The 10,494-nt window shown below is 36.8% G+C and overlaps 1 long non-coding RNA gene across 1 annotated transcript in view; it reads right to left on the bottom strand.

Annotated features, from left to right (window-relative positions):
- Positions 1 to 4,425: 4,425 nt before the first annotated feature.
- LOC112152608 overlaps positions 4,426 to 10,494 on the bottom strand; it is a 146,893-nt gene continuing 140,824 nt past the window's right edge. The window contains exon 5 of the long non-coding RNA XR_002920346.2: positions 4,426 to 4,954. This is a non-coding gene — a long non-coding RNA (uncharacterized LOC112152608). The remainder of the gene's footprint in view (positions 4,955 to 10,494) is intronic.

Raw genomic sequence — 10,494 nt, 5'->3', positions numbered from 1 at the left:
CTCAAATGCTCAATCATGTGTGAATTTGGTAGCCATGCCTTTATATTTTCAAATCATGCTTATAGCTAAAGTCAAGAATTTATTTTAGCTGCTTCATGAATAGGTGTAGAAGAATATAATTTGCCTGGAAAAAATAACATTCTCTGGTTAACAGGTTTCTCTTTCTGTGGGATTTTTTAGCAAGTTCCTGGAAGCTTTTGGGTAAGAAGTTCCATGTCCTCAGGAGCCCAAACTACTAAGTTTTAAGAATACTTTAGTCATTATTCTTCAAGTTTTTTGGAAGTTTAATTAAAAATCAGCACCATACACATTAATTACATTGAAACCTTTATCTTTCAAATTTGCGACATTTGGTTTACACAAGTAAACAGTCCTGCAGGAAGTGCATGTGGAACAGCGATTGAACTAATGAAATTATCAAATCTAGTTTAGCGTAAAGAAATTGATTACAGCAGCATTTTCGCTGTGAGACAAGTCATTAACAGCTGTCACACCACAGCAGCACGTGTGAATATCCACAGAAAATGTGTGCATTATATTAGTTTGTAGGGGTAATTATCAATGTTCCTCTCCCTGTAGACTTTGAAGGAGGCCAAGCTGACAGATAGATTGCTGTGCTCTGCATATCTGGGGTTGGAGGCATTGATCTCTGGAATTAATGCTGGCCCCAGCGGAGTTGATGGCTGTCAAAGAGTCGTTCTGTAATTACACATCTACGTGGGGCTACTTTCTCAGAAGGTGCTGACACACAACCTTCATTGTTGCATACCTGATTTCTTTTTAATTACAATGTCACTTTTCAAACATGAAAAGAGTAATTTCTTAATGTATGAAATATTTAGAACTTTGGATAAATTTCATGAACAATAGTGCAATATAACTACTTATTTAGGTCCTTGAAACACCCCAAAACTGGTTTCAACTTTTTTGCAGCTCCTTGCGATTCAATGAGTGGGTTGATGTAAGCGAAATGTATTAATCAATGTGTTAATATTTGTATAAAAGTGTAAAAAGCCTTAGTTCAGTATAACAAAAAACACAGCTGCACCCGAGGACCGTTTGGTGGTTTAACCTCATAATCCGACGCCTTAATACTGAGAGTCAAGCAGGGAGGAACTGGGTCCCATCTTAGAGTTTTTAGTAAGACTTGGCCGGGTTTGAACTCACAACCTTCTAGTCTCAGGACAAACACTCTACCACAAGTCCACTGAGTTGGAATTTGTTGTCATCTTTTCAATTTTTATAACTAAATATCAAATCCTTTTATAAAAAAGTCATGTAATAATGACCAAAATGGGGTTTAAGGTCAGTAAGTACTGTAGTACATAGATGTTATTAAAGTGGAATAAACCTTCTGCAAAGTATGAATGCAGCAAGCTTGGATAATTGATGAAAGTGTTTGCTTCTATTAATTGGCAGAAGGGCAGCTTACACTGATTCCTGTGAAGGACAATGAAGCACTGGCTAAAGATAAGCTGTCTCAGTAATTACTATTGACATTGCTTTAAAGGTAATCCATGAAAGAGTTCTTGTGTGTTATCAATCTTCCTTTTTCTCAACAATAGCACAACTTAGAAAAAAATATATTAAGCAAATCCCCCAAAAAATGCCTTGACAATGAAGTTGTGATTTTAAAATATGCTATATTTAGTGTCTTATCATGAGTAAATCTTTATTTTATAATGAACGATGATTTCATGCAGTGATGGGTCAGCATTCGGTTGTTTTCCTGCAGTGAAAAGAGGCTGATTCTTCAGCTGCACCAGTTTGGTGACTCACAGTTTCTCACAGCAGGAGGATTGTTGCTGCTGAGACTGTGGCAACATTGATGTAGCAGTTCATCTCATTTTTACTAAAACTGTGTGTTTTTTTTTTGTCACATTCTGTGGCTGACAACCGTCCTTTATTGTTTCTTTTGAGGAAAATGTACGGTGGCCCTGAAGTCCAAATCACGTCAACAAATCACGTGATGCAAAAACATTTTAAAGGTCACGATGGATAAGAAAATGGATATTAAAAAATGACATTTTTTTTTTTTTAGAAAAGAAAACAAAATTACAGAAAAAAATATATAAAATAAAAACAAAAACATCTCTGATTGGATGATGATATCCAGTATTGCTTCATTTCAAATAACTTTCAGTTGAAATGATGAAAAAACGTCACCATCCATCAGTGACGTCCCATGCGACTTACCTTTTTCAATTTGCGGAAAAAAGAAAAAAACTCAGAAAGCGAAAGTAATTTACAGAAATCAAAATAAAATGTAAAAAAAAAACAATAAAAAACAGATAAAGCAGTGATTCCTTCATTAATGTCAGACAGTATACCATTTTTCAGGTCAGAACAATTGCTAGAGTCTGATGGCCTGATGGAAAAACACATACAGGCTTCAAATGAACAAACTAGTTTATGCATTCTTTTTCATTCTAACACAGAGTGCTCCACAGGTGCACCGGGACGGCTGTGCCTTGTCATGAAAAACACTATTGACACCCCACTGGTGCAAAGAGAAGGGATTCTTTTACTCTAATTTACTCAACACTGCTGGGCTCACAAAAACACTGAGGGTTTATGTCTCCAATGTGGCTCATCCATCTCTATTCATCACACTGCACGTGTTTTTTTTTGTTGTCAGACGGATCCGTGCACATACAGAAATGCTGGTCGTGTATTGCAACAGCTTTAAACCCCACTCCAATGAAAATTATGCTTGTAACATGTTCTTGTGGCATTTTTTTCCATGATGGAGAAAATTTAACTTAAAATTACATCTCTAATTATTCCTGTGAATCAGGACCATATAAAAATGCTGTTGGATAAAGCCTTTCACAGGGATGCAGGTGCATCCAATGCATCCACTTGCAGACTAGATCCATGTACGCCTTTGACTTTTAGCAAGAAGAGATGCCAAAAAAAGAAAAAAATGTGGGTCCAATATTAACACTATGCTGTTTTACCAACATTCATTCATTTTCTTAGCCGCTTGTCCCTTTAGGGGTCACGGAGGTGCCGGAGCCTAACCCGGCTAATGATGGGCGAACGCATAGGATACCCAGTACTGGTTAACAGTCTGTTGCAGGGCCTCAATTACACACCCATTCACACCTTGGGACAACTTAGAGCAGGGGTGCCCATTCCTGCTCCTGGACAGCTACCACCCTACCTGTTTTCCAGCTCTCCTTTCACTGCTTGCTGCTGATTACCTGGACCAGGTGTGTTCATTCAATCAGAATGTGAAGACATCTGACTGAGATAATCAGTATTTGGCAGGGCTTGGAGATTTGGAAAACAGGCAGGGTGGTAGCTCTCGGGAACCAGGAATGGGCCTGATTTAGAGTAACCAATTGACCTATGATGCATGTTTTTGGACTGTGGGAGGAAGCCGGAGTCCCTAGAGAAAAACCACATATGCACAGGGAGAACATGTAAACTAAACACAGAAACCTCTCCATTTGGTGGTTCTGTTTCAGGTCCCCCTGCTGGGACTCAAACCAGAGCCTTCCTTCTGTGAGGCAAGAGCGCTAACCACTGCGCCACCGTGCAGCCACAATAGCATCAATTTACAAAATTTACCTGGAGACTCATAGATGATTTAGCTAACCATGTGGTATCTTAGTGACCATTTCAGCATCCTGATCAAAAGTAAGAGTAAAACCCAGCCAGCAAGACCAAGTGGGCCCCATGTGGGCAGAAAATGTGGGCCCTGAATGGGTTTGTCCACACTTTCCATGGTTTGCCCACATTGGTTTAAGTGGGCACTCAGTGGGTTGGGTCGTTACGCTAGCCAGCCTGTGGATGGTGTAGCATGCTAGTGAGCTCCACTTTATTGAACCAGTGAGCTCAGGTGTAGCAAGCTAGTAAGCTCTGCTGTAGCGAGCTCCGCTGTATCAAGCTAGCGAACTTCACTGTCCACCGGGTGGCTGGCTACCATGGAAACTGCGGACAAACCCATTTAGGGCCCACATTGTCTGGCCACTTTTGAACCAAATGGGGCCCACCTGGCTTTGGTGGCTGCGAAAGGTATCCTAAATTTCCTAACTCAGGCCTCCACATTTAGCTTTTTGTTTCTGTTCAGGCTCCATATAATAATTCTTTTTTTTTGTACTTGGATTCTGTCAGTTTTTTTCCTTGACAGGGTGCCACTGCATCATGGTGTTGTCATGATTCAAAATCTGCGTGTGGCAGCTAACAATCTAGCTAATTTACTGATCCAGACAAGAGAGCATCTGCTCACAGACATCACTGTCAAGAGACCATTTTTGTAGAGTTAGTACAGTCCAGCACCAATTGCCAACAAAGGACAAACAAGGGGCAGATGAGCCCTCATATCTCTTTTCAGCAACACTCAGACAAAGCCTTTACAGAATCTGTAGCCTTTATTAAAAATATTAGACTTGTAGTGTTTACAAAAAATGTCATCAGCATTTACATGATATATAATACAGCATGGTACATGAAACACGTTGCAAAAACATGGTTAGTTTTCATTTGAGGGGTTTATCCATTTGCTATATTCAAACAATTCTTGTAATTATTTAAATATGTGTTGAAGTTGACTTGATTGCTCATTTCTGACTGTTGTGTTGTCTTTACCACAAATTTAGGGCACTTCGTGTTTTCATTCTATGCAGTCAAGCTCTAGGTGTCAGGAAACTTTCTCTGAAAACAGTCTGTAAAGACACGTCGTTAGTTTGTACCCAGTTTTCCAGACACACAAAAAGATTCAGTAAGACTCACGAGTCAAAACCGTATCTTTTGAGGTTTAACTTGCAGCAAGGAGTGAACAGAAGACGGTTACATTCAAACTGCGCTCTGAGGGTGCAGTCGAAAATCACAGTTATACAGTTCCTGACTCACACACATACAAGATTTAGCTTCTTCCCACAAGTCCGTGGCCTTGAGTTCCCCAGGAGATGATGTCAGGGTTGGGTTTGTTTTGGAGTTGCTGCATCTAGATCCAGACAAAAAAAAAAATAAAAAATCAGAAATGTAGTGTCTAACAATTCTATCAACTGAAATATAAGACAAATCAAAGAAAACAACAATTCAACAAAGCAATTTGATATGATAGTATGATTTAAACTCACAAATGCCAAGACTAATAAAGGAAAATAAATATTTTCCTCACTAGCGAGGCCAATCTGATGAAACCAAATTGGAATGAGGTTCTGTTCAGTATATTAAATGCATTTGTTTGCCTCTGTGTACTGCAGTTGTAGAGTTGCATAGAATCCATCTGGAGCATTGGGTCATTATGTTGTTAGGCTTTTGCATGGATGAGCAGATCACCCTCGCAGCTGGGCTGTAGGTAGACTACAGCACACCAACTGATGGAGAACCAGCTTCCAATGAAGGGAAGTGACTCACATCAGATTCGGCTGAAGGGCCTTTTCCTGTCAAGCTTGATTTACCTTCATCTGTCATCCTGGAGAAATGGGTAATGCCACTTATTCAGCCAAATATGCGTGTATCAGAGCAGGTAAAAAACAATATCACAGGCTTTCTGAAAGACTTCATAGAAGCACGTGCTTTCCATAACTGGAATGGACAGTAATGAAAGCATCGGTGAGGTAACATAAAGTGCTTTTGTCCTAGAATTATTATTTTTTTCGATTGTGTTTTGTTTATGTTTGCCTTTGGACTTGCACCATTAACTTATTGTTGCTGGTATTATGTGCAATACTTCTGCCATGTGTGAGGCATATGCTTCCATCAAACTCTCATTAACCTTGTGTCTGATTATGTCCTGCATGGTGAGATTACTCTCTGAGATTCCCCTCACAACAGAGTGGCCATTTCCAGCTCAATGATGATTAACAGTCCAAACAAACAGTCATCCTCCGGGGTCCGCTCAGACAATCCAGAGCTCGAAGCACGGTCTTCAGGTACTTAGAAAAACATAACATTTTTGCTTTCGTTTCCCATCAGCTTGGAAAGGTGGTATTTATTTGAGCTACTCGGGTAACGTTCGAGAAAGAAATCCAGACAAATTCTTTATATTCTTTCTATATTATTAATCATATTACTCCTAAGGTAAATCAATTTTACTTGACCTTATCTGGGTTAATTTAATGTATTTAATCACCAAAAATGTTAAGCAATTTACATCCTATCAATGGTCTTTAAAGTTTGACAATGAGGATTTATTACTTTAAACATGTTTGAGCTTATTGCAAAATGTCCAAATAAATATTTAAAAATAAAAAAAATAACCGTTACCGTTTTTTTAAAGATGAAATTTGTATTTAAAAAAATGCATACAAAAAACAGTCCATTTATGAATGTTTGTCTTGCATTTTGTAAAATAAAACACAAACCTGTCTTTGACTGAGATGAATAAAACTATATTTAGTTTTTGTTAGTTGTCATTTCTCAACAATATAATTTATCTTAACCAATTAATTTAAAACATAGATAAAAATAGGTTTTAGTTTTTTGTTTTTTTTTTACCTTTAAATCATAAACTAGCCCTGTTTGGAACTTAATAACTTCATTGCAGAGTCCTTTATTCTATACTCGTGCAAATATTGTAAAATAAACTTAAAGATGGTATAGAAATCCAATATAAATCTGACTTAAATTAATAAGTGTTGCCCTAATTTAAACTGAAAGTCATAAAAAGTAACAACAGTAAAAACGGATCAAATGAAATTAATGAATACATAAATTTGTACTATAAAAACATTTTTGGCATATTTTTCGGTTTGCCTTAATGGAAACCAAAAAATGAAAAATAAAAAAAAATACAAATGTAAAATAATAAAAGCTCAGGAATTGTACTGACATATTAAAACCAGTAAGACATTTATCACAAAGAAAATCCAGATACAGTTATTAAAAAAAAAATTATAAATTTGCACTCTTGAAAAATCAAATCTTTTTCAGGAAACATCAACATACTACTGGAAAACAACAGAAACAGCTTTATATTCTGGTAAGTTTGGTTTCTTTAAACTAGGAGCTGGGTTGGAACAAAGGTAGCTTGTAATCAAAATGACATTTTGAGCTGTGGCGATGTTTGTGCCAGCGGAATTCACATCTCACCCGCAGTTCATAAAATGCACGGCTTGTTTCACAGCCAATGACATTTTCCTCCATTGTGATTTTCTCTTCCTGTGATTCACAGATGGCCTATGAATAGGACCATTAACAGTGGAGAGTGAAGATGAATTTTAAATGCGGTGTGATGGAAGTCCGTCTATTTCCATCAAAGGGCAAGGTATGTAAGGTCAGCAATTACACATCCAGAAGTGGGTCTTCCCCTCTCTACCCAAGATGGCAAATACCCGATCTGCATATGCAAATTCTAAAAAAAGAAAGTTGAGCCACACCATTCAAAATTAAAATGATTCCAGTGAGAGCTTCAAAACTGGTGGGATTTATGTTTGCATTTATTATACGTCTAATAAAGTTTTCTGATGTGCCAGCAAATTATTAATATTTGTTTAAATTTCATTCCGGCTTTGAGTTAACACACATCCATCAATATTTAATATTTTCATTGAATATTTAAATTGGTTGTGAGAGAGTAATTGGTTGGCAGCAGAATGACCTACATTCTGTCCGTGTGTGAAAAAAAGATAAGCAAATAATATCACTCTCCATGTCTGTAAGGGTTCTGTTGAAGACACCGTGTTCCTATTTCTCACTGAACTTTAACTGGTTACTGCTGTTTGTAAGTTTTGTTGTCTTTTGTGTTTAAGTTAAACACATAATTTAAGAATATATATATATATATATATATATATATATATATTGAATGTAAATTTTATTTTTATGCTATTTTTATGCTTGAATTTAAAATGTAATTTTCTAGGTCTGTAGAGCAGCAGTTGTTCATTAGAAATTCCCCTTACTTCCCTGACTTCCCATCATCCCTTTTTCACATGGTCTACTGCTAGCGCATAGCCCCTCATACTCCCATCCTAGCACTGCCGCTCAAAAAAAAATGGCGAGCGCTATCCTGCGGTACAGTTTTGAGCCAGATTCCAGCTCAGACAAGGAAAACCAAAACGTACGTGGATTTATTTGTCTACAAGTGGATGCATTGGAGTGATGCAGAGCAAGGAGCTTGTGGCCCTGCCGACTTCTACAAGCTTTCTCCAACAAAAACTCAGAAATGCTATTTTAAGATTATTTTGCTTACATATGTCCTCCATCATAAAAAAAATGCCTCAAAAATTGTAAAAAAAAAAAAATAAAATAAAATAAAATAATTTGCAAATGCATTTCCAGATACTTTGGTTTGACTAAAAATGGACCAAACATTTTTTTTTTTAAACATTTATCTGGTCCAAACATGCAGACATGAATGTATCAGTTATCTCAAGAAATTATCCTGGTCTGCTTTGGTGTGAATACAAACTGGTCCCGATCTGGCCAAACTCCAATCGTCTCAGAAACTTGTAACTATAACGAGAGAAAAATTAGTTTGCCAGGTTTAGCCCACCTGACCTCAACGATCACTTTCTGAAGGTGGATTCACGAGTTCTGGCGAGTGAATTTGGTCTTCTTGTTTAGAAGTTTTCGTCCCTTTGCAAAAAGAGCATCGAGAACACATAATGGATCAAGCCTTAAAATATGTCTGCACTTAATAATACAGAGAGAAAAAATGGACTAACAGATGTGAATAACCCCTTAATAAATGGAGTTTTAAAGAAAGGTAAGCTAAATTAATCGGGACACTGTTTATTTTGGAGTCGAGTGCAAGGTAAGGTGATGCAAACAGAAATGAAAACAAGTCATGTAGGCTGCTTGCCCTTTGATATTTGCACTGTAGTTGATATCAACAGGTTATACTAAGAATTATCAATCAGAAGAAATAATCTTGTGGAAGGAAAAAAAGACTGTAAAAATAGTGTCTTTCAGTTTAGTTTCATGCTTTATAGGCATAGATTGCTGTTTCTAAAGTATTAAACACACTTTTTTTCATCATGTCTCTATGTTCAGATCCAGTATATCAGAACTGGTTATCCACCTTTGCTAAATTAGTAGAACAACGTGTCAAAAATGAAACCAAAAATGAGTCACTGGCTTGTACTTGCAGGATCTTACTGTGGAGATTGAATGTGTATTAACAGAATAAATGTGTTACAGAGAAAACAAAATGATTAGGTTGTAGCAACAGCTATTAATATGAACTTTTGGTACTTGAGATTTAAAAAAAAAAAGATAAAAGTCAAGTACATGTATGCTGGTATCAAACGTCAACGGAAAACATACAGAACTCTCAGCATGCCACTTGCTTTGCTACTTGCTCGTTGGTTGAGCTGTCAAAACCAGCATGAATCATTTATTCCACTTCCTCGAATGCATCCTTCTGGAAATTCAAATGCCACGAAAAAAATGAAGAGAGAAAAAAAAAATGGAACTGTCAAAATACTCTGAATTTTTAAAAAAACCTTACTTACTACTTTCAATTATTTTTATCGTTATGTGGGATTTACTGTTTTTTTGAAATGCATTTTTTCAAAGATAAAAAGCCCCACTATTTTATATGGTTTGTAAATAGTTTAGTAAATTTGTAATATAGTTTTTAATTATTTGAAAATACTTATTGGCCAGGTAGGTGTAGAATAAAAAAACAAAACAAAAAAAAAGACCCACCTACACCTAACACATGCCAAAATAAACCACCTAGCTTTGTCATGGTCCGTAGAAGTTTTGGATTATATTTTCTTTTTGTACTTTCTTCTTTCTTAGTGCATCAAAATACATCACAGCAGGGAAAATAAAAAAAAAATAAAAAATAAAAATAATGAATGGAGACAGAATTTCAAAATCTGTTAATGAATCCAAAACACACAAACCTTTCAGAGGGAACTGTATCAATGTACGGGCATCGTGCTTACATCAGCACATTTCCAACCGATCGTTTTCGTCGGTATGGGAGGGGCTGCTGCATACAGCGCAGGTTTTTACAGAATTACTCTTAAATGCATGAACGGATCAAAATGCAGCTTTGGGGTTCTTTGTAGTGAGGAATGAACATTAAAATGCACTTAAAACCTAAAAAAGTAGGATTTTCATGCTAGGGCCCCTTTAAAAAAAATTGGGACGTCCACAGGAATTACAGCCCACAGTGGGCATTTCGTGGCAAATTTGGCAATTTCCACCCCTTCCAACAAATAATAATAATAAAAAAAAAAACTTTAGTTTGAGAATCTTAAAGTTTTATACACATGCTGCCACTGCCTACAACTACAATTGACGTTCTGTTGACCTTTGACCTCTGGAGGTCTTGAACACCCCCCTCCAGAAAAAAAAATCATCAGTACCTCAACCAAATTTAAACACTTTCAAGGGATTTCGATCTATTGCTTCCTGCTTCCCAAGGCTTGTAAAAAAAAACTGCTAGCAAAAAATATTGATATTAGAATTTGCCGATTTTGAATGATATTAGCTCGGTGAGCTCGCAAATGTGGCGCACAGTTTTACAGGAGTATTGTGAAAATGTAATACATGGATCCTTGGCTCATGCTGAACAAACCG

This window comes from Oryzias melastigma, linkage group LG6, assembly GCF_002922805.2.
Source record: "Oryzias melastigma strain HK-1 linkage group LG6, ASM292280v2, whole genome shotgun sequence".
Taxonomy (NCBI): Eukaryota; Metazoa; Chordata; class Actinopteri; order Beloniformes; family Adrianichthyidae; genus Oryzias; species Oryzias melastigma.
Note: the sequence above shows the minus strand (reverse complement) of the source record. Positions and strands in the feature narration are given on the sequence as shown.